The sequence below is a fragment of the Harpegnathos saltator genome, unplaced genomic scaffold (assembly GCF_003227715.2).
Source record: "Harpegnathos saltator strain DR-91 unplaced genomic scaffold, Hsal_v8.6 scaffold486, whole genome shotgun sequence".
NCBI classification, from domain to species: Eukaryota; Metazoa; Arthropoda; class Insecta; order Hymenoptera; family Formicidae; genus Harpegnathos; species Harpegnathos saltator.
In genome coordinates, this window is record NW_020230300.1 from 613,995 (window position 1) to 637,236 (window position 23,242).

At 40.5% G+C, this 23,242-nt stretch overlaps 1 protein-coding gene across 5 annotated transcripts in view; it reads right to left on the minus strand.

Annotated features, from left to right (window-relative positions):
* Positions 1 to 23,242, minus strand: part of LOC105186062 (uncharacterized) — a 531,705-nt gene that overhangs the window by 27,459 nt on the left and 481,004 nt on the right. The window lies entirely within an intron of this gene.

Sequence of the window (23,242 nt, forward strand, 5' to 3'; positions counted from 1 at the left end):
CAAATACTATTTTGCAAAAAATCGCAATAGTTATCAAGCTATTAATTACTAAAAAAACTACATCCAGAGGATCTCTTAATTGATAACTTAAAAATTTACTTACTTGCAAAATGATAAAGCACCTTTTTTGTTCAGAATGACCTAATACCTAATCTACAAGGACAGCTATTGTGCTTAGTGACAGGTTCAAAATTCAGGGTTCAAAGTTTAATATACTCATATCTATCTAGACACAATAGCCGTTATACATAATTGTAGGTTAGATCATTTTGAACAAAAAATCTTTACCATTTTGCAAATAAGTACACAGATTTTCAAGTTATCAATTAAGAGAGTCAATTAAGAGAAGCTTCTAAAGTTTCTGTGGTTATTTTCAATTCAATAATAACTATTGCGATTTTCACAAAATGGTACATGATTTTTCTTCTCAGTTTGATCTAATTAATCTTTACAATTTTCCGTTTTCAAAAGATTCCGAACACTTTGTACATATATATAAGAATATTGAGCTTGTATATTATCTTACTGCGGATCTTTATAATTAGTCTAAGAGAATTAATCAATTTTTCACAATTACGTCTACATCCACTAACAAACTATAGAATTAGTGAAAGTGAACAAATAAATTATTACGTATTTACATCGTTTAGCAAAAAGCCTTCCCACGTATATGCGCGGAAGAAGGACCGCCCCTTACACCCTCATCCCAAAGAAACCTAATCTATATTTATATTTCTGCAAAATACATTTCTTATCTATTATCTATTATTATACATCTAATCGTGTACTAGTTTTGTATACATGAAACACAATAAACTGTATTCTTCAGCATTGACAAATTATAAAAAATTGTAATATAGATTAAGATTTTTGGGAAAGGACGCTCGCCCCTCCATATCCCCTCGCATATATATGTGTACTGCTTGCAGTACACACAAGCATTATGCAGTTTCTTTTATCGATATTCTATCAATAAACAATATGACCTCGACAACATGTGTCAAGGTGAAGGCCATAGGAAGTGGGTCAGTTAACCAAACTGTTTATCGGAAAACTGATCTTCTGAAGAGGGAATAATACATAAGATAAAACGGAAACTACAGGAAACGGATTCTGGCCTAGAGTGAAAATTGATTCTCACCCTCCATGTAAACGGCGACGGATGGTAGTCGGTCGATCATCCGTCAAATTACTTTTCAATTGGGACGATTGAGATATGACGGTGACGGATATGAATATTCCAATACAAAAGCATTGGAGAATGTCTTGACGGAGGATCGACGGACTTCTGTCCGCCGCCGCCCAGCTGGACCCTGAGAATCAATCTTGGAACCTGTGTCATGCTCACTCACTCGCCGGATTCGTCGGGAGAGCGTATGATCGATCATTTAATTAGCCGTCCAAGGGACGAAGGCGGTGTTAAATGGAGGAGGGAGGGGCAGGAGGAGGCACAGGCGCACGTGCAGGAGTGCACGTTTCGCCAAGCGGCAGCAGATTTGAATATCGCGCAGGCTCGGGCCGGCAATCCGATTCTACAAATGTGGTCATAGCTGCATCCGTCTTCGGATATGTAGACGCCTAAAAGGAATGTACCGTTAGTGAGATTCCGACAACGAGACTCGACTCGGCTCGACTCGGCTCGACCTCGTGAGAGGAAGCTACCTCGGGCTTGTGCGCTATTTCTCAACACCGGGTATGTTTACACCTCACATGTCTGTAATATCGCGAAGAGAGAGAGAGAGAGAGAGAGAGAGAGAGAGAGAGAGAGAGAGAGAGAGACAGAGAGAGAGAGAGAGAGAGAGAGAGAGAGAGAGAGAGAGAGAGAGAGAGAGAGAGAGAGAGAGAGAGAGAGAGAGAGAGAGACAGAGAGAGAGAGGGGGGAGGGAGGGAGGGAGGGGGAGGGAGAGAGAGGGAGGGGGGAGAGGGAGGGAGAGAGAGAGCGGGGGAGGGAGAGAGAGGGAGGGGGGAGAGGGAGGGAGGGAGAGAGCGGGGGGAGAGAGAGAGAGAGAGAGAGAGAGAGAGAGGCAGAGAGAGAGGCAGAGAGAGAGGCAGAGAGAGAGGCAGAGAGAGAGGCAGAGAGAGAGCAGAGAGAGGCAAAGAGAGAGGCAGAGAGAGAGAGAGAGAGAGAGAGAGAGGAGAGAGAGAGAGAGAGAGAGAGAGAGAGAGAGAGGCAGAGAGAGGCAGAGAGAGAGGCAGAGAGAGAGGCAGAGAGAGAGGCAGAGAGAGAGGCAGAGAGAGAGGCAGAGAGAGAGGCAGAGAGAGAGGCAGAGAGAGAGGCAGAGAGAGAGGCAGAGAGAGAGGCAGAGAGAGAGGCAGAGAGAGAGGCAGAGAGAGAGGCAGAGAGAGAAGCAGAGAGAGAGGCAGAGAGAGAGAGAGAGAGAGAGAGAGGCAGAGAGAGAGAGAGAGAGAGAGAGGAGAGAGAGAGAGAGAGAGAGAGAGAGAGAGAGAGAGAGAGAGAGAGAGAGAGAGAGAGAGAGAGAGAGAGAGAGAGAGAGAGACAGACAGAGAGACAGAGAGAGAGAGACAGACAGACAGAGAGAGAGAGAGAGAGAGAGAGAGAGAGAGAGAGAGAGAGAGAGAGAGAGAGAGAGAGAGAGAGAGAGAGAGAGAGAGAGAGAGAGAGAGAGAGAGAGAGAGAGAGACAGACAGACAGACAGAGAGACAGGGAGAGAGACAGAGCTCCCTCGCCGGATCCTGACACGCGTGTGTGCATGAGAGCGCGTGCAGCCAACGGTAAATCGCGGAATGAAATTCCAACGTGACGGGGCGCGCTATTCCCTCCGAACTCGAGAACTGATACACGTGGAATGCCGCGGGAACGGGTGAGTAAGGCGATGGGATGAGTCACAGGACGACCCTTTGATCGCCATTAACCCTGCAGTGGGCATACCGGGGTTGTATTGTCGGCGAGGAACATTCGCAGCGCTTTGATCTCGGTAAACTAAACTGCAGAACGCACTTTTAATTTCACCGACAAGAAAATCCGTTCTCTTGTAATCCCCGAAAGGTGATTTTTCCCATCGTATACCAGGCGTGTTCCGAATCTCATCGAGGTGGAAGTGTTGCGACTTTTGGTGTCATTGAATTTTCGCAAATTGGACTACTCAACTATTCTGTGTGAAGAGACCGGGTCAAGTTGGGTCAAGGATCAAGTCCGCCATGCACTTCGTTAATCGCTTATCGTGGGAAAAATGGCGAAGAAGAAATTGCGAAGTGTGCAATTAGAACCCAGATACCTTTGCTATGTTCTAAAAGGAACATCATGCGATTATAAATACATAATATATTATATACAGGGTGTTTGGAAAAGAGGATTTGAGACTTTGAGGACAGATAGTACTTACACAATGGAGAAAAAGGGTCTTGATAAATATGAGTCGAAATATTAATATTGTCGGAATTATGAACGATTATTTATTTTAATTAAAGCAAGTGACTTACTCGCTTCTGGTGCTTTTGTATTCCTCTTTGTGTAACCCTTTTTTCTAAAACACTCTGCACATAAGTGTCCTATTAAGTAATCTTCAAAAAGTTTGATAAATATATAGGAAAGGGTACACTTCACCGATTTTTTTCATTTTGAAATATGTTATAAAGGATAAAATTCTGAGTGACTTTTCCTAATACAATTATATGGGGGTCGCTTATAGTTTCTGAGATATTTGACTTTAAAGTTTTATAATTGTACGTTGAAGTATATTTGAAGTAGAGGTAAATATATAGAAAGGGGTACACCCCACCGGTTCTTTTCATTTTGAAATATATTTTAAAGGATGAAATTCTGACTGACTTCCTGATACAACTATATGGGAGTCGCTTATAATTTCCGAGATATTTGATTTTAAAGTTTTGGAATTTTGATTATCCTGGAATTAAATTCCAGATATCATAAGCTGATATTATTTACAGTATAATCCAAACAGTTAATCCAACATAGTGTATACATAGAAATATAGGAAACAGTACATATAAGCGGGAGAGGGGCTCCGCCCCTGCATATAATTAGGTATTGTGGCTTTTAAGGAGATTTTTTCAACATCGCCCAACAATATATAAAGATGCAATAAATTAGGTTAGGTTAGGATTTATTTGGGGAGGGGGTGCGGGTGAGAGGCGGAGTCCCTCTCCCGCTTATATGTACTGTTTCCTATATTTAATGTGAATGAAAACTGCTTATCTATTTCAAATATACTTCAACATACAATACAATTATAAAACTTTAAAGTCAAATATCTCAGAAACTATAAGCGACCCCCATATAATTGTATTAGGAAAAGTTACTCAGAATTTCATCCTTTATAACATATTTCAAAATGAAAAAAATCGGTGAGGAGCACCCTTTTCTATATACGAGGGCGGTCCGATAAGTACTTAGCCTCACCGCCCGATGGCGCCACTATCGCAAGAGAAATTTACTATCGTGTAATACATTCTCGTAGACGGCTACTGTCGAAATTTCAGCCGAATCGGACTCGTAGTTTTGTTTTGACCGCGTGTGGAAGCGGGCGTGTCCGCGGATTTTAGAAAAATGGAAAAAGAGCAATATCGGTCGGTGATTCGATTCTTGTTTTTGGAAGGGAAATCGCGCAGCGAAATCAAAGAGCGCTTGGATGCTGTGTACGGTGACTCTTCTCCTTCGATGGCGACCGTCAAAAATTGGTTCAACGAGTTTCAACGTGGTCGCACGTCGGTTTTTGATAAGCCACGGCCAGGTGCCCCGAAAACGGCTACCACGGAGGATAACATGACAAAAATCCACGATCTCGTGTTGGCAGACCGCCGATTGAAGGTGCGCGAGATAGCTGAGACAGTAGGCATCTCAAAAGACCGCGTGGGTCATATCCTGCATGAAATTTTGGGCATGAGAAAGCTGTCGGCGCGATGAGTGCCGCGTTTGCTCACTCCGGACAACAAGCGCAACCGTGAGACCACTTCAGAGCAGTGTTTGACGCTGTTTAAACGCAATCCGAAGGAGTTTCTGCGTCGTTTCGTGACCGTCGACGAAACATGGATCCACTGGTACACACCAGAGACCAAGGAACAGTCGAAACAGTGGACTTCACCCGGCGAACGTGCTCCGAAGAAGGCGAAGACTGTCTTATCGGCCGGAAAGGTAATGGCCACCGTTTTCTGGGATTCACAAGGTGTGATCTACATCGACTACCTGGAGAAGGGCAAAACGGTCACAGGGCTGTACTATGCCGAATTATTGGGCCGATTCGACGCCGAATTGCAGAAAAAACGGCCCCATTTGGCGAAGAAAAAAGTGTTCTTCCACCATAACAACGCACCGGCTCACACCTCCGCCCTCGCCACGGTCAAATTGGTCGAATTGGGCTACGAACTGCTGCCCCATCCACTGTATTCTCCAGATTTGTCCCCGTGCGACTTCTTTTTGTTTCTAAACTTGAAAAAGTCACTCGCCGGGCAGAAATTTGAGTCGAATGAGGAGGTCATCGCCGCCATGGAGGCCTACTTTGCAGACCTCGAGAAAACGTATTTTTCAGACGGGTTAAAGAAGTTAGAGCATCGCTGGGTCAAGTGTATCGAGCTAAAAGGAGACTATGTTGAGAAATAAATTGCCACTTTTCCAAAATTTTCGTTTTTCTTTTGTAGGCTAAGTACTTATCGGAGCACCCTCGTATTTATCAAAGGTTTCATTAAACTTTATTTTTAAGAAGTTATTAACATAACAGGTTTCATAAATGGAACATACATTTTACTATATTGATAGGTTAGGTTAGGTTAGGATGTGGATGTGCTTTGCCCTGTGTGAAGCCCTTTGCACAATGCCAGACAACAGGCAATAAGAATAAAAATAGACTAATCACAATAGATTATTCTTGTAATAGTCGATTGTGATTGGTCTATTTTTATTCTCATTGCTTGTTGCCTGGCATTGTGCAAGGGGCCTTACGAAGCTTATAACATATAAATATATTTTATAGAAACATAATGAATACATAAAAAAATGAACAAGCGAAACGCACGGCAACTGACCTGTCGGCCAACTTCACTCGGCTGCCCCTAACCTCCAAGAGTCTGCAAATGTTCAATCAAGCGTCCGTGCCGGAGTTAAACGCGATACGCGGCCCTTTGATGTTTTGATAACGTAGATATAAGCGCTCGGCTGAAATGAACCAAGATAGATGATCTCGGTGCTTTTTGCCTTTCGTAAAAAACACAACAGATTGCTCCACCTCGGCGATATCCTCCTCTTCCTTCCAATATTAAAACTCGTGCGTATCGATGCCGCGCAGATGCTGCGAAGTACTCGAGCGCGGTATCGAGGTATCGTAAGCGCCTCGGCTTTGCGAGCTTCGCGACTCTCACGCTCAATAGCGTGTACCAATCTCGCAAACCGTGCATTGCCGCAGCTGAATTTTTATGACGATTACGCCAATACGCCGAACGGAGTGTAACGCAAAGCATTGGAATGGCGCGCGAATCCGCGGCCACGCGGGGAATGCAATTTTTTCATCGACATCCCGAGATATTACGAGAGCGGATAGCAGAATGCACGCGTTGCCGGCTACACAGGGTGTCCCGAAACGACGGGAGGTCCCAGCTGCCGGTTTGATTACGCGGACGCAGCGCTTGAGGGACGCAGCGACGCGTTCGGGAATTCAGTAAAGACATTAATTCGTAGCCTCGCAGGCCGCTCGCGCACGCGTTTGTTAGGCCGATATTCGACTGTATGCTGATAGATCTCGGTGTCGAATTGAACGCTCCGAAGATGAACTGAGGACCAACGGGCCGAGGTGCACCCAGCCGATCAACGCATACGGAACACCCTGTATACGTATACGCGGGACAAATTGCCGCGACGTGACGCAACGAGCGGAGAGACAGATGTTCTCGATGTTACAAAACCCGCTTCCTGGGACAGCGCTTTACGCAGCTTACACGTACCTGCATCTATTGACGCAGTAAACGCAGCGGAAATGCGAGCAAAGGTCCGCCACGGATCGAAACATCGATACGCTCGTCTACGGGGAAATTGATATATCAGCGTATGCAAATGAGAGACCGAGAGGGCGAGGTGAAGGCGCCGGAAAAATCGACGAGCACTCACGTCACGTTAGAGCGTGCTCCGTGACGAAAGAGAAGTTGGCTCGAGTACACCCTCTCAGCTGCGTAATATTCCTCGCATTAAGAAAGTTTGGTAATGTCTGATCTACGGGCTCTTCGTTGAATCCAAATCCATGGATAAAACTTTTAATTTTGGACTTTCGGCATGATGGATTCAATATGCCAGTCAAATACTCTTCTCATCGAATCTGAGTTTTCCACTCGGATTATATTTCTCGAAAAAACTCGAATATCTGAATTCAAATTTAACTAGCTCGCTTTAGACAACTATTAATACGGCACTGAATCACAAGTACTCTTGACTTATCACATGATTATAATCGCACGATGGAATAATTATAGTCGGCCGAGCTATTTTTGTAATAGGCGCAACTTTGCTGCAATGTCAACAATAGTCCTCCATTGGAGGTCGCACTTCCTGCGACCTTGACTTTGACTTATATTTCGAAGGATCGCTCTTCGGAATAACCTTCAAAAGGTTTTAACCGTCGCTCATTGTCTATTAAAAAGTTATTAACAGAAAAGTTAGGTAGAATGTATATTTTTGATACCGTATAGTTTGGTTAAGTTTCGTAACACTAAACATCCACAGCCTAACCTAACTTAACTTAACCATCAGTATAGTATCAAAAATGTTGATTCCATTTATGAAACTTGTTTTGTTAATAACTTCTTAAAAAACAATTAATGAAACTGAAATTTTTTGGAGATTACTTAATAGGACACCCTATTACTTAATAGGATGTTTAAAAAAAAGAAGTTACACAAAGGGGAATTCAAAAGCACTAGAAGCGAGTAAGTCACTCGCTTCACTTAAAATAAATAATTGTTCATAACTCCGACAATATTAATTTTTCGACCTATGTTCATCAGAACTGTTTTTCTTTATCCCGTGAGTACCATCTGTCTTTAAAATCTTGAATCCTTTTTTCTAAACACCCTGTGTTTATTTTTTTAAATATACATAGTGTCGAAAAATTATTTACAAAATTTCCCTCTGCAAAACTTCTATTTATAAAATTTACGAAATTTACAAAACTTCTATTTACAAAATTTCTTTTATTAACAACTTTTTAATAAACAATAAGACATTAATAAAATCTTCTGAAGACCACTCAAAATAATCTTTATGAGTCAAAAAGTTAAGGAGAGGCGTGTCCCCTGATGTAAAGGTTTATCCAAGGAGATATGCTTGGCGCCGGAAATGACTATCGTTTCAACGAGAGACTAACCATTCTGTCCGCTCCGCGGCTTTTGCCGATCACGAGGCGAACGGTACACCGTGTAATCCGGTAGCGCGTCGTTCCCCGGCGAGACACGCGCGATCTGTAGCAAGGCGGATTACGAAAATATCCGCACCGATAATTGCCATCTGCCCACACGCGTTCACCGGTGGCGCGTAACCGCCATAAGAGGTGAGAAGAATCCCAGGAAGGGGAAGATCCCTCCGCGAGTGAGCGAGCGAGCGAGCGAGAAAGAGAGAGAGAGAGGGGAGGGAGAGAGAGAGAGAGAGAGGCGGCCTCTCCTCGACGATGGCGCAGCCGCTTGAATGCCGATCTCGACGGGGAGATCTTTTCATCTCTCGCTACTATCAGCCGGAATTATCCCCGTTAATTGCCGCGATCCGGCATGATTATTGCGGCACGCCGCGGGAGATCCTCTCTTTCTATTCAGATTAGCGGAGCCGCGTCCTTTCGCGCCGTTGTCGGCGCGCCCGTGACGACGGCAGCATTATCGACGCAAACGCGACAGTGATGAATCGAATTCTCCTTGCGGCATCATCCCCGAGATGATGCCACGAGGAGAATGACTGCTCGCGTCGTTGCCGAAAGGTAGCAGGGGAAAGCTCGCTCGTTTGCTTCATTACGCCGTAGAGAAAATCGCTGCTATACGACGGCGAGATGATGAGCGTCGTGCGTTTGTAATTTTCGCGGTTGGCAACGGCCATCGCCGCTCGAGACGCGGGGCGTAATAACATCGTACGAGGTATATCCAGAAAGTAAGAATACAAGGGCTATGTAAGACGTAGGGATTTTTTTGTTGCAAAGTTGGCACCCGTGACGTGTAGAGGGGTTCGTAACGGTCAAAATAAGCCATCGAGCGCCTCAGTCAGTTACGAAATGTCGTCGCAGCAGCCTAATACGTCAACCAGTGCGTCCTCCGTTCGCTCCACCTACAGCAGGTGTGAGATTCGTTCAGTCATTCGGTTCCTCACTTCAGTCTCATTCTCTTCAGTCTCAGTATGACAGTCTCTGCAGTGGCGCCATACCCATTTTCCATCCTCCAAAAAATTCAAAGTTCAATTTTCAGGGAGGAAAATCATGGCGTCCGTGTTTTGAGACCGGAAAGGGCTCTTGTTGGTCGATTTCATGCCTAAAAGGACCACCATTAATGCGGCTGCATATTGTGAGATCCTAAAGAAGTTGAGAAAAAAAATCAAAGACAAAAGGAGGGGAATGCTGACTCGTGGTGTGTCCTTCCTTCAGGACAACGCCAGACCCTATATCGCCCGGCTCACTCAAGACCTGCTCGTGTCGTTTGGATGGGACATTGTGACTCACCCAGCCTACTCCCCTGACCTGGCACCCTCGGATTACCATCTTTTCAATAAATTGAAGGAGTTCTTGAGTGGATAGCGCTTTTCGAACGATGAGGAGATCATGCAGACTGTGACAAAGTGGCTTCAGGAGGTGGAGCGAACGGTATACGACGAGGGTATACAAAAGCTGGTGCCGAGGCTTCAAAAGTGCATTGACCTCAACGGCGATTATGTGGAGAAATAATAACATATTTTGGCACATACCATGTAAATTTCAATAAAATATATTCATTTTTCGATTTTAAACAATTGTTGTATTCTTACTTTCTGGATGTACTTCGTAGTTATTATCAGTTCGAAATTCAAACAAGCCTGGTCCTTCTCGTTCTCGAAGGACCATCAGTCATGCTGCGAGACTGCGTATACGGCTTCACGGTACGACTCACCACTCAGCGAGCGCGAGAAATTATACAAAGTGTGCTTGCAAAAGTTCGTCGGGTTTTTAAACATATTTACTTAATTAACAGTAAGAAAAGCCACATGTTCATTTTAATCAAAATATCCGCCGCCATTGCCACCTCCCGGATAATTGTCTGATTCCACTTAAAAAAAAAAAAAAAAAAAAAAAAAATACGTCTTTTGACGACTAGCGGCCCATTTTCGGACTTCCTCGGTATTAGCAAATCGCGTGTACCGGGCGAGCCATGTTGCATCGATCTGAATAAACGAAAATTAGCTAGGACGATGTCCGGCGAGTAAGCGTTTTGTTTCCGCGGCGATCTTTTCTCGGTCGAAACAAAAGAGCATACCGTGGCGTAGAAACACTTTATACCGGGTTCCATTTTTACTTACTTACTACTCTTAGTATAATAAGAATGAGGTTATGTTGCTACCTAAGATGCCGTAAATCAGGGTTTCCCAACTTTTTTTTTATATTTCGCACCCCTTACAAAAAAAATTATTCATATGTTTTATGGTAAAAATTAGTTGTTAGGGTTTTTAAGTAAGAAGTTAATTTATAATAATTTATTATTACATAGTACTGTTTTATAGAAATTAACTTTCATTTTAATATTATAAAATTATTATCTATGGTATTAAGCTACGCATAGTGATATGTAATGAACAGATACGTAAAAAATATATACTTTTAATAACTTTTTTTTACTTTGATGGTAAAAATGCCGGATTATTCCAAAATTCATTTTAATCGTTAATTACGATCACTTTTCCTCGCACTCCCAAGAATGTTTTTTCGCACCCCCGGTTGAGAACCTCTGCCGTAGATAACTTCAAGATCGCGAGCAAGCACCTTTTTAAATTTATAAAGCTCCGAAAGAAAAAAGAAAATTGTCAGAAAAAAAAGAACATTGTCAGCTCGCAGGAATTCCCACTTATTTGCGATCCAACATATTTTTGCAAACGCCTAATATAACGACCAAATTCTTACTTTATATCATGTAACGCAATAATCAATTTCCAGCTGGACTCCTCGGGACGGTGAAAGTGAATTTTCCCCGTCGGCTGTAAATTTGACATTTGCACTCCATCAACCGGACGACACTTGGAAAAGCGCGCGATGCCGTTCGGAAACAGCCGAGAAGTAGCGGGCTCTTAGAAGTCGCGAGCCTTGGCTTAGATTCCACGTTTGTCGCGTGCACGGATCCTGCGTTCAGTGACGTAGAACGAAAGGATACGCGATTGTGAGCGCGCGCGGTTTCCTCAACTCACAATATTCGGGCGACTCGCGTTGCTCGTTGTTCATAAAACAGCTGCGGCTCGGCTCAGTTTCGCAAGCGTGTTCAACGAGATGCTCCTCTGGTCGAGCTGACTGCCACCCCAACCGGTCGCCAGTTTTCCCCACGGGGATATGTCTCTCGTATGCCGGCGTTGAAGTCTCCAGAGCCGACCCGGCGCGGCGCTTCTCCGTCGGGTATCGAAGTCTCCGCGAAGCATAATTCGCCCCGGCGACCAACTCGTAAACTCACCTCGCGCGTACTTGCGGTACTCGACGACGAATGCGTAAATCGATCGATATTATCCCGTTCTAATCGGTTTCAATTCTCCTCCAACCTGTCCTCCGATCCAATTAACATCCGGGATTTGGAGGGAAGGAGGCAGGTAAAACGGCAGTCCCGCTTAACGGTAAACCTCGCGCCCGCTTCCGGACACGACGGGGAAGATTAATGTCAAACTGGGATACCCGTTCGACATTTCGCGATCGGCCGCATAGCCGCGTAGCGCGATTACTACAAATGATAATCCCGACTTGGATTACGGACGTGAATGCGAAACGAGCTCCACCTTCAAGTAGTCGGCATTAGCCGCTATTTGAAACTTGTCTCACGCGAGGGACATTCGTATCTGAATTCAGAGCTGCGCCGAGAGGAAAAAAATGACAGCCCATTAAAATGCCGTTAAAATTATTGTTATTTCTGACCTCAACCATATCTTCTCGTTGTTAAAAAAAAAAAAAAGTAGCAGTCGCGGTATACAGGGTGTCCAGGATTTTTTGGAAACGAAACATTGTGAAAATTAATCAGATCAAACTGAATTAAAAAGTCCTTTACCATTCTGCAAATAAATATGCAAATTTTCAAGTTGTCAATTAAAAGAGCCTTCAGATGTGATTATTTTCAATCATTAATAACTTAACCCTTTCGTGCCTTTTTTCTAGGATAATCTAATTTACACCTAATTCACGCCTTACTAAAGGTTTTTAGGGTCGCTAATTATGAATCTGTAGTCAAAATTTCAAAATTAAAAATGACGAATTCAATATGCACAGTGTGTAAAGTTCCACTCTGTCCCATTCCGTGCTTCAAAAAATTCCATGAAATGTGAATAAAACTGAGTTGACCTTTTTTATTTACATTTTGTCAGCAATATTAGATATGATTATATTGAATTTGAACATTTTAACATTAGATTCGTTATCAGCGACTCAAAAAACCTCTGAAAAATGAGTTTCACTCAAATCCAAAAAAATTTCATATTTTGGCCCGCCATATTGAATCCGCCATTTTGAAATTAATTAGCAATTTTGTTTCATATAGCCCTTAGGTTAACTTTCAAAATGAGCTCGGGAAGAATTTGCTATCTTGTTTTTGTGGAATATATATATATTTTTCACTTTTACTCTATTTGACGAGATATGCAGATTGGAGGATGAAACTAACAAGGCTGTTGATTTTTATGTGAAGAGTCCTATCTTTCCTCTTTAAAATCAGCTCAAGAAGAAGTTGCTATCTTTATTTTTGTGAGAGATATGAATTTTTATAATTCTGGGACATATATGTCCCACCAGGCACGAAAAGGTTAATAACTATCGCGATTTTTGCAAAATAGTACTTGACTTTTCTTCTCAGTTTAATCTGATTAATCTTCACAATTTTTCGTTTCCAAAAGATTCCGGACACTCTATATATGATTATTACCGCAAATACACTATAGTAAAGTTGATTACGAAAATGATTCTCTTGACTTTTTGTACGATCCTTTCTTTTTACATTTTTTTATGACGTTTTTTCATCTTTACAGTGAGTAGAATATACCCTTAAAGAATTTGGTTACCTATTTTTGAAACACCCTATATAATCGCGATTCAATGAAGGAAACTCGAACGTCTGATGAATCTAAATTCAAGTCCAACCAGCTCGCTTCAGACAACTATTGACACACCAAATTACAAATATCACTGGTTCATTACATAAGTCACACAAATGGTTCTAAATCCACAAATATCATTAATTTATTATACGAACATAATAGCACGGTGAAATAATCATAGTTGGCCGAGTATTTTTCTATTAGTTTTCGCCGTTTTTGCTTGAAAAACATATTTATTTTAAGAAAATTAATTAATATACCAATCAAAATATTTTCCATCGTTTTCTATTACTTCTTCCCATCCTTCTAGCAAAAGTTGAATTCTGTGACGATAAAACGAGCTGCCTTTTGAAGCAAGTCATTCATCCACGTATTTTCGGACTTTTTCGTCGATTACTGGCTACTGATGGTCTTTCTCGCATCAATTTATCGTTCAATCGACATAATTGTTGTTGTTGGTAGCGGTCAGCCGTGACTGTTTCGTTCAATTGCAGTAGCTCATAATAAAGTACGCCTTGCTAATCCCACCAAATACAGAGCAATCTTATGACTATGAATATTCCACTTTGGTGTTAACGTGGATGGTTGACCAGAAGTCACCCATGACTTCCTCCGCTTGGGATTATTGAAATAAATCCACTTTTCATCGCCAGTCATATTGCACCACAAAGAATTTTTTTTCAGCCTGTCAAGCAAGAAAGACGCGATAAACAAACGATTCAAAATGGCATTTTCGGATAACTCATGTAGTAGTTATTTTCTTTCCTTTTGGATTTTTCCTATAGCGCGTAAACGCTTAGAAACAGCCATTGGAATAACATTTAACACTTTTGACAATTCTTCGAGTGTTTGAGTTGAATTTCCATTCGATAATGCTTGCAACTCGGCGTCCTCAAACTTTTTCGACTTTTCCGGAATGTTCTTTGTTTTCCACACTGAAATCATCGCATCTGAATCGTTTAAATCTCTCTCTACATGTTGTTTCTAATAGAGCTCGTTCACCGCAAGTTTCAGAAATTAATCGATGTGCTTCAGCTGCAGTTTTCTTCCGATCAAAGTAATGAAGAAGTACATGCCGAAAAACCCAATTATCACAATTCATTCTGAATCGATTAAAAAATATTTCCGCTTTCACAAAAATTAACCTTTGCGCACTGAATTTTATTGATATTGATATTGAATGTCTAACCTTCAAAAGACAATCAGCTTCAGCTGTCAGAGATTGCCACTTTTGCTGTTGGAACCATCTATCGTGAGCAGCGAAAACTATTTTTATCACCTTTTTTTTGTAACGAGCCGTCTTTACAATAAGCTTTGTTGGCGGCAGTATCGACGACAGTCGTCTTAGGATTTCATTAGAACAAGGAGATACGCTTGGTGCGTCGGAGATGACTATAATTTCATTGAGACTAACCATCCCGCCCCTTCCCCTGGTGTTGTTATCCAAGCGCGAGGATAGTCGTCCGAAGCGATGGGAATTCCGCTGCGTAGGTGAACGGAATATCCTCAGACATGTTTTCTCAGCGTAATCCGCGAGCGAAACCCGGGATATTCAGGATAACACTCGCGAGTCGCGGAATGTTTACCCTAGTTAGAAGCCTTTGTCGCCGTGTCGGGGAACCGAAGGCCCCGCAATTTCGCGCCGTAACGAGCCGCGAAGGAACGAGGAGTCGCGCGGAGGGGGGAGGGGGGACGGCGGGGGATTCAGCGCCGATGAAAGGAAGGAATTTAGTGAATGGGAGTGCTGCGCGACTTGCGACTTATGTTTTCACTACAATGGTGCACACACACGCAGAACGGCCGAGCGGCTCTATGTACGTGTGCATACGGCGATGGCGTATGCGCGAAAGAGAAAGAGAGAGCGAGAGAACGAGGATTCCACGAGATTGTGTCCGATAGGTATAGCGCGATCACGTTTCCAAGGTAATCGAAGAAGATGCACGCCGCCGCGCGCCGCGAGGATGACACGACTACGGCGCGGGAAATTTGCGCGATTTCGAAATCCGCCGGCGAGAACGTGGATGTCCTTCGAAGATGCGTGCCGCGAAGCGCACAATTGGAACGGATACTCGGGCAGTTTCGTGCGAAGTATCGATATCTTTCTGTGCTCCTCCGGCAAAAGATAGGGGAGGAGACCGGGACTAGCTGATATAATTTTTTTTTAATAAATTTTTTAAGCGTAAGTAATGGAAGTAATAAGTAATGAGAATTTTATTCAATAGCTACATACTTATACGTACAACACAAAAATTATTTTTTCGATTGAACATTTTTATTAACTTTGTTGCATCAATGAAAAATATAAGGCGATAGCATTTGTAACAACTAACCTCATATATGAGATCCGTTGTTACAATTATCAGGATCACTTGTTACAGATCTCTGTATTTCTAAAAATACATTTAATGATTAGAGATAAATGAAAAATGTGCATAACATAACTATTAATATTCTGCAGATAAAATATGTATTCATGTAGCATTAATGATGTAAACATAAATATATTTATCAATGATATAAACATAAAAGCATATTTGTCAATTATTTTAACTGCATTAGTGAATTAGTGCACTTACTGAACTAGTGCAGTAAGTTACCTAAATACCTAACAGACCCCGTAACAACCAGCTCATTATATTGACATATTTTGGTTATTGTACAAACAAAAGTATATTTCAAGCCGTCAATATAACTAAAAATTACTATTTTTTAAATAAAGATTTTAAATAAACTGTTGCAATCATAATATAATTACCAGATTTATTAATATAACATATTATAATATATTGGGTTGGCAAATAAGTTCGTTCGGTTTTTTAGAGTAGAATAAAACACAATTTTTTGATACAGATAAGATAACACAGAAGATAAATTTTCATCAATTATATATTGCCCATCTTTATCGATGACCTCTAGCCATCTTTCTACCAACTTTATTATGCCGCGTTCGTAAAACGTCTGGGGCTTATCGGCGAAAAACCAATCCAGATGGTTTTTAACGGCCTCTTCATCCTTGAAGGTTTTCCCATTCATAGAGTTCTGCAGCGACCAGAATAAATGATAATCGAAAGGGGCAAGATCCGGTGAATATGGAGGGTGAGGCAAAACATCCCAGCCAAGCTGAAGCAATTTGTTCCGAGTGGTCAATGACGTATGAGGTCTGGCGTTGTCATGGTGGAAGACGACATCCTTGCGATTTGCCAATTCTGGACGTTTTATGCGGATTGCTTGGTTCAATTTCGTCAATTGCGAACAGTATACAGTTGAATCAATCGTTTTGCCTGACGGTAACAGTTCGTAATAGATGAAATCCCTTCAAATCCCACCATACGGAGAGCATTATTTTCTTCGGATGCAATCCCGCCTTCGAGGTTGTTTGCGGTGGCTCGCTGCTGTACCCCCATGATCTTTTACGCGTTACATTATCGTAGACGACCCATCTTTCGTCACCCGTCACCATTCGTTTCAAAAATGGGTCGTTTCCTCGGCGTTTCCGTAGCGAATCGCAGATGGATATGCGTGTGGTCAAGTTAGCCTCGGTTAATTGATGCGGCACCCAAACATTAAGCCGAGAAACGTATCCCAGCTGGCGCAAATGCTTTTATATGCTTGTGTGGGATATATTCAATGTCGTAGCAATCTCTCGTACCGATTGGAATGGATTTACTTCGATTATAGTCTTAATGTCACTTGAATTAATCTCGGTCGGGCGACCGGATCGGGGCGCATCATTGACGTCAAAATCTCCAGAACGGAAATTGGCATATCACTTTTGGCCATTTTTGACGTTCTATTAAGGCATCATCTCCATACACACGGCATATCTTTTTATGAGAATCCGCAGCTCGTTTGCCTTTTTTAAAATAATAGAGCAAAATGTGACGATAATGCACGTCATTTATTTCCATGTTCACAGCTACGCAGCACAATACTGATGTTAGCCAAACCAAACACAGCACAACTTAAACAGTGAAACATAACCTTTTAAATGTGTATTCGATTTGCACGATAGCGCTGAGAAAAGAAAAGCGAATCCGCATGGAACTTACACTGAAACAAAAACCGAACGAATTCTTATTTGTCAAGCCAATATACGTCTGATTTATTTTACTTTTGACTATCAAAAACTAGAAATGTTTTTTGTTTTTGAAAATATACTAGTTAGCCTGAAATAACTTACTACAACCTGACCGCAATGTTTTTGTAGAATTACTATACTTTTTATGCAATTTTACCGTTTGTCATTTTGCAATAATTTTAAATGTATCAACCCCGTGTATCAATTATCCCCGGTCTCCCCTACCTTAAACCAGGAGTTCCCAACCGGAGGTGCGACAAAACATTCTTGAGGGTGCGAGGAAAAGTGATTGTAATTAATAATTGATTAAGATGAATTCTGGAATAATCCGGCATATTTACCATCAAAGTAAAAAAAATGTTATTAAAAGTATATATTTTTTACGTAACTGTTCATACGTTCACACGTATATATTCATTACGTGTCACTATGCGAAGATTGATATCATGGATAATAATTTTATAATATTAAAATGGTAGTTAATTTCTATACAACAATACTATGTAATAATAAATTATTATAAATTAAATGCATTAATTCGATACATTTTTTCTTTCTAATATTTTGTTTATGATTGACAAATATTTATGAATATTACATATTATTCTACAATACATTACTGAACTCTTTATAGTTTAATAAAAAATTGAATATCTTTTTTGATTTTTAACTTCTTACCTTAAAACCCTAACAACTAATTTTTACTATAAAACATACGAATAATTTCTTTTGTAAGAGGTACGAAGGTTCATTAATAAATTTTTAGAGGTACGAAATACAAAAAAGGTTGGGAAATCTTTTTTGTATTTCGCTGATTTAAACGTACGGGAAATATCTGTGTCTGTATTTAAATGCGTCTCAATTGTTTATGCTGATCTTTAAATGACTCACGCGCGCACACATTAGTGATCTTGATTTAATTTTCAGAATATCGATTCTTCTCTGTTCGATTTTTGTACAAATCGAGTCCCTCAAATGTCCATCTTTGTTGAATTCTTCATTAAACGAAATAACATTGATGGAAAAGTATATCAACGGATCGAAACTCGATTCTCTATTGAAAAAAAATTAGTTTGTACAAAAATAAACCAGAAAATGATTGATTAAAAAAAAATCAATTTTTTCTATTCGATTCTTGTGTAAGTCGATTTTATCGAATGTAGAACCCAGTTGAATTAAATGAAACAACACTGATGAATAAATATATAAAACTCGGAATTCGATTCTCCATTGAGAAAAATCGTTTTGTGCAAAAATCGAGCGGAAAAGGAATGATTAAAAAAAAAATCGACTTTTTAAATCACATCTTTTTTGTTCGATTTTCGTTCGTTTGTTCGACAAATTCTTCCAAACTTCAATTCTTCATTCAAACAAAATAACATTGATATTGAAGTGTATCAACGGATGGAAGAGTCTTTAAAAAATATTTCCGCTTTCACAAAAATTAATCTCTGCGCACCGAATTTTACTGATAGATGTCTAATCTTCAAAAGAGGATCAGTTTCAACTGTCAGAGCTTACCACTTTCGCGCTCGGAACCATCTATCGTGAGCGGCGGAAACTGAGTTTATCACGCCTGATAAATAACGCTGTATTAATTAATCGTTATCGAGAAATAATATTATTATCCCGCGATTGGATAAAAACTTGCGCGGCAGCCTTGTGTGCGATTAAATCGAGCGAATGACACGCGGTGCGAAGGCGACGGGCATTATTCGACTACAAAACGATATCGTCGAACGCACAATGAGAGGCTTGACGTCATTCCCTCGAAAGGTACGAGCACCCCTCCCCTCCCCCTCTTCGCATGAGGAGAGCCAAATATGCCACCCACACACATGGGTGGCATATTTCGATCGCGCGACAGCTCCTTGTAACATGCGCGCGTGTGCGTCCTATTGTCTCTTGAATCATTCGTCGGACAATGAGCGCGAGAGTACACAAAAGATAAGAAGAATAATGTTTGTCGCGCGATTGATGAGCGTGACGACTCGGCGAGCGTTAGGCGCTCGGATCGTTTATTTATTACCGGGCTGAGCTTCTGTCACGTGCTCACGCATCGACGTGGAATGCCCACTTTGGAGCAGTGTTCCGCATCGATAAGAGTGACATCGATATTTGACATCGAAATTAACATCGAAATTTAACATCGAAATGTATTTGTCGATATTCGACAAATATCGACTATAACATCGATATTTACTTGACGTCAATGTTTTTATTGAAAATTAGATTCTTTTATTATACAGGGTGTCCCATTTTAATCCGGTCGGCTGAATAAAATTCGAGGATATTTTCCAGAAAAAAATGTCAGACAAATGTTGCTCAGTTCTAATGGGGACATTCGATGCCATCAACAATTTTTATCTCGGGTGAAGGGTTCAAGGTCATTCAAGGTCAACTTTTTTTTTCTTAAATGGGAACCCCTATTTTTCACATCGGCAATCGATTCTACGTAAAAAAAATGAAACTTTTGTCTGAAGCATTTTTTTTTATAACGCAAACTAATTTCACTTATTCAGCCTCCAAAATTGAAATTTTCAAACTTTCTGAATTTTTTACTCGAGAATGGTGGGGTTTGGGGGGAAATTGCAGAAGACAAAAAGTTCTTGGAATGTTGCAAGGAATTCACTCGAATTTTCGCATAGTTGATCGTGCACTTTTTTCCGCCAATGTTCTACCTGTCAGGAGGTACCTCGAAAAAAGCTCGGAAAATGCTTTTTAGCACGGACTAGGGTGAGATGCAGGTCGATATTCGAGAGTTCTAGTCATTGAAAAATATTTTTCGTGCATTTGCGACCGTATTGAACAATTTCCTCAAGAGTTCTAGGCATTACCGACGTTGTACTATTTTTTAAAAAATTTGTATGACACAGAAAGTGCCTTTTAGCACGGACCAGGGTGAGATGCTGGTACGTCTGTGAAGTTAACCCGCCATCTTTCATTTCCACTCGAATCGATTCAAGTCATAAGGAAAACCGATAGAACTCTTCGGGATCCTACCAGAACTCTGAAGAAACTGACCGATTTCCGAAAAAAATTTTTCTCCTAATTGCACTTAGAAAATTCGGCATCGACGATACTTTGATGAGCTAGAATTCTTTCATTTTCGTTCGAATTGATTCGAGCAGAAATGGAAGAGTTCTAGCTCATCAAAGTATCGTCGATGCTGAATTTTCTAAGAGAAAAATTTTTTTCGAAAATCGGTCAATTTCTTCAGGGTTCTGGTGGCATCCCGAAGAGTTCTATCGGTTTTCCTTATGACTCGAATCGATTCGAGCGGAAATGAAAGAGTTCTAGCTCATTAAAGTATCGTCGATGCCGAATTTTCTAAGTGCAATTAGGAGAAAAATTTTTTTCGAAAATCGGTCAGTTTCTTCAGAATTCTGGTAGCATCCCGAAGAGTTCTATCGGTTTTCCTTATGACTTGAATCGATTCGAGTGGAAATGAAAGATGGCGGGCTAACTTCACAGACGTACCAGCATCTCACCCTGGTCCGTGCTAAAAGGCACTTTCTGTGTCATACAAATTTTTTAAAAAATAGTACAACGTCGGTAATGTCTAGAACTCTTGAGGAAATTATTCAATACGGTCGCAAATGCACGAAAAATATTTTTCAATGACTAGAACTCTCGAATATCGACCTGCATCTCACCCTCCGTCCGTGCTAAAAAGCATTTTTCAAGCGATATAAATTTTTTAAAAAATGGTACAACGTTCGTTATGTTTAGATCTTTTCAGAAATTGTATAAATATATTTAGAATTGTATGGAAATTATCTTGGAGCGTCGCAGCTCAATATACTTGTTACACTATGTTACTTTTTATGTTATTGTAATCGATGTTTTTAGTTTTGAATTGCCAAACTCTTTGTGGAACTCATCTAGAACTATTGATAAAAATCTGAAAAAATATAATGAGGGAACTCCTATAGGTCAAAGTGAGACATCGCGTGAACTTAGCGTTTCAGTTTGTCCGGATCAATTTTTTTGCTTTAACGGCTGAAACTTTTTGTTTAATCCGTGGGAAACTGTAGAACTATGGAAAATATAGTCAGAACTCTCAACAACTAGTGAGTTTTCACGAAATAATACGCCAGATTCACACACGCAGGATCAGATGGATTTTATAGCTATAAATTATTTTATATGGAGTTTAGGACATCAGAACTATTGACAGAATGTGTTTAGACTATAGAACTCTGTGGCATCTTACTTCTCCTTGATCATATATTCGAAATACGATGAGATGCTATCAGGTGTTTTGGAAGTCAGCATCTCATTTTTTTAAATTAAGATTTTTATGGTAAATTCATCGGAACTATTGTTAAAACCTATCAGGAACTGTGGAACTATGCTGGATGCCAATGAATATACAGTTTTTTTGTGAGATGCTAACATTTGAGATGCTAGCTTCACACACGTTGTCCAGAACTCTTTAAAAAATGTTTTAGTATGTTCAAAGCTATACGAGATATATTTTACATGAACGAGAACTACGAGATTTCATTCTGAATGAGATGCTAGCTGAAATCTCATAGTTCTCGTTCATTTAAAATATGTCTCGTATAGTTTTGAACATACTAAAGCATTTTCTAAAGACTTATGGGCAGTAGCATGATTGTACGATTGTTAAATAAATTAATATTGCCCGAGCGCGACATACTTTGAGAGAATAGAATGACTCGTTCTATTCTCTCAAAGTACGCTGCGCTCGGGCAGTATTAATTTATTTAATAATTGTACAATCATGCTAGTGCCTGGAACTCTTTAGAAAACTCTTTTTATGCTCAAAACTATTTGAAAACTCGTTTGAAAAGGTCGGAACTCTAAGATTTTGATGGCATCTCAAGTCGGTATGCTTATTACTATATTATCATTAATCTTTTCTTAATTATAATCATTCTTTTTTGCTTTTATGGAACAGAACTCTTTATAGAACTCTTGTAAAACTGTAAATTTAGCAAAATCTCACAATGTATGGGCGCGGAAATCATGTAGGACAAAGTGAGACGCAGCGTGAAGTTGGCGTCTCAGTTTGTCCGAAGCGGTTTTTTTGCTTAAATTAGCGGAACTATATGTTTAACCTATCAGGAACTATAGAACTATTAAAAAAGAAGCCAGAACTCTCAATAGATTGTGAGTTTCCACCAAATGAGATGCCAACTTCACACACGCGACGGCCGCACGTTTCACAAAAAAGCTTGCTCTTGCCGCCGGCGTATAATGTCGAAAACTAATGACTATCGCCGGCACCTTTTGTAAGCTTTGTTACAAATTGAAAGCATGCTGTTGACATGTTGATGCAAATGCAGACATAATAATAATAATAATTAATATTTAGTAAGTAAAAGAGCATAATTATTTCAATAGTAGATTTGTCGTCCTTCTGACTATAATCTCATTTCCACTGTCTCATTCTTTATCACTGTTATCTGATATCTGATCGCTAACATTTGACAGGTTATTAGCGTACACCTCGTCGTCCCTTGCAGAAAAATCACAAACTCAAATTTGAGTGTATATATTCATATTTGAGAATAAATTCGAACAATCGAGTGTAGATACTCAATATTTGAGTGTTTTTCTGTAAGGAGTCACTTTCACACATTTTTAAGAGTATTTTTTTAATTTATAAATAAAGTTTTTGAATTTTTAAGCTAAATTAACTCACATATACGTGAGTTCGGCAGTCAAAGTGTTAAGAAGCGGAAATTCTGTTCCCTTCGATGAGAACGCGCTTGCTTCACTGGCTATCACATTTCTACCTTTCTTCCTCTCCCTCTCTCTTTCCTCTCTCTCTCTCTCTCTCTCTCTCTCTCTCTCTCTCTCTCTCTCTCTCTTTCTCTCTTTCTTGTATCGATTGAAATAAGTCTTGCTGAATAATATTAGGAGATTGAATTAGTTTTCGTTCCTAGTAATAT